Raw genomic sequence first — 2,728 nt, 5'->3', positions numbered from 1 at the left:
GAAAGAAAGAAAGAAAGAAAGAAAGAAAGAAAGAAAGAAAGAAAGAAGAGAAGAGAGAAAGAGAAGAAAGAAAGAAAGAAAGAAAGAAAGAAAGAAAGAAAGAAAGAAAGGAAGGAAGGAAGGAAGGAAGGAAGGAAGAAAGAAAGAAAGAAAGGAAGGAAAGAAGGAAGAAAGGAAAAAATGAGACGGGACCTACTGAATAAATGTGTGTCAAAGCTAAACTGTTATTTAGCTTTGATTCAAACTCATAATTCTATATTTTTATATAATGGTGGTGACTTTTAAAAGCCTGTACATAGTGGGCCAGGCTTATATGACTAGACAATTACATTTGCAAATTAAAATATTTACACATTAAAATTGCCTTTGTGTGATTTGGCTCAGTCCTCTATGGGTAACTTTTGTGTCATGTTACAACTTTAAAAACAATAGGATTATAAAGGACCTGCATTTCAGTGACTAGTGATAGGGACCAAATGGTAAGCTCTACCCCTACCAACCAGAGTCTTTCAAGTGGTGGTGGGGCAGTGGTGAGACCAGAGTTACCTCTCCTTAGGCAGTCAAGTGCAGGGCTCATGATGGATCACCTGTGATCACAAGTGGGTGCTTCTCGCCCACCCCCCAATTCAATGGTGATGCTTTCTCATTTCCTCTTCTCCTTTACATTCTACCTACTGGGGCAAAATGGATTAGTTATTGGTGGCAGTGAGTTTCTCCTGGCCTCCTGTGACAGTTCCTTGAATGTATGGGGATGCTCAACTAACGGGAAAGGATACTGGAACTACCTAATAGAAGTGAATGGAACGGTCTCTGGGTAAGACTAGAAGAGAAGCAAGATATGCTAACTCAGCCAATATCCTTTGACTGCTCCTCACCAAACCTCCACACCATCACCTTTCCTGAGGTGAGACTACACATAGGAAGATCTGCAATACCATGCTGTGGATCATAAGGTGGGTAACTCCCAGACTCTGCCATTTGGTGTCAGGAATCCTACTTATATAGAGGACAGAGTTTTCAAGGTTAACAACATAGACAAAATTTCAGACAAAATTCTCAAATCTAACACTATAGATCATGTTTGCATGTTTCTTTGCTACTCTTATTAAGTATCTCAGAGCTGAGACAGAACACAGTATGGTTTTTTGCCCAGCCTTTGTGACTTTAGGAACATGGCAGAAGGGCACTGGAACCTGTGATTTCACAAACAGTGCAATGACATCCATGCTTTATAAGACAAGGAATCTGTCCCTGGTTCCACTCCCAAAGACAAGGGGACTCATTCTGTCACAAAATGCATCTAGCCCAAAGTCTCCAGAGAAAATGCCAGTTCTTGACAGTACATAGAATTAGCGAGGATGATCAGATGGCACTTTCAAGGCACAACTGTAGAGGGAGAGCTTAAGATTGTAGAAGGCAAGAATGTCATGCAATGACAAGAACGTAACTACCTAACAAGTACTACTGGACACTAGTAGACTGGATTAAGATATTTCAGATACGTCCGTATTCCCAGAACCTGTGATAATGACATATATAGCAAAAGGCATTTACAGATATGATAAATGGTGCTGAAATGGAGAGGTTACAATGGGTTGTCCAGGTAGTCCAGTGTTACTACTGGGTCTTTACAAGAGGGGTTGAAGAGGGTAAGAGTCACCAAAAGAAGCATGGTGACAGAGGAAGAGGTAAGGATCTCAGGACAGAGTTGAGGATATTACACATCTACCTTTGAAGAGAAAAACAAAGGCATCTAGCCAAGGAATCGGGAGGCTGGATTGTAGAAGCTGGAAATAGCCCAGAACTAGAATTACCCCTCTAAGCCTCCAAAGCTCAACAGCCAGTGAACTGGTTTGAGACTTAGTAAAGGTCTGTGTGATGGTGAGTTGCTTTCGTTTTACACCCGTGAGCTTGTTTTATGATTTCATGAGGAGCTGGTAGAAGGTTCCTGAAACAAGTAAACATTTTAGCAAAGGCACAAAAGAGATGTAACTTGAAAAGCAGCTCTGTAGCCTACTTGGGAGAAGGTTTCTTCCCTGTAGCATCAGCTTTTCTGTAGGAAGATCGAGCACTTAAGTGAGCACATCGGTGCGCATGTTTAATACCTCACGATAGAAAGGTTAATGTTGCTGATGTGAGTGTGGACATTCTGAACCCTCCCTCCCTCCCTCCCTCCCTCCCTCCCTCCCTCCCTCCCTTCCTTCCTTCCTTCCTTCCTTCCTTCCTTCCTTCCAAAACCCCAAGTTAGTCAAGCCTCTTGGTATTGCTTGGTGTACTTTTATGATATTTATTTAGTTATTTGTTCTAATTTATATGTGTATACAGGCATGATAACTAAGTGAATTTTAGATATAAAATTGGAAAACCAATTGTATGTAGAAAAAGATCTTTTTTGTTAGTGAGAAAACAATATATAAATGACCCTCACTTGAAACCTACAAAGCACTCTCCTCAATATTCTTTTGTCATTAGAATATGTGGACATATTTCACATCATGCATCTCAATCTCATTTATCTCCCTGTCCCTTTGTACCCACCCTTTACCCTTGTAACCTCCCCCCAAAAGAAAAAAAATCTTCTTGTGGTATCTGTGGTGTGTTACAGTATATCCCAAAGTATAGCCTTTTGTCCACACTTGTTTGCTTGAAAATGTTCATTGCAGTGAGTCCTTGGTCTGGTTTGAGGCCTCTGGCTTCTGCTACGCTATGAATACTGGATCTTATGACT

The sequence above is a fragment of the Grammomys surdaster genome, unplaced genomic scaffold (genome assembly GCF_004785775.1).
Source record: "Grammomys surdaster isolate TR1022 unplaced genomic scaffold, NIH_TR_1.0 322, whole genome shotgun sequence".
In the NCBI taxonomy this organism is placed as follows: Eukaryota; Metazoa; Chordata; class Mammalia; order Rodentia; family Muridae; genus Grammomys; species Grammomys surdaster.
The sequence above is the reverse complement of the archived record's forward strand: the minus strand, read 5'-3'. Positions refer to the sequence as shown.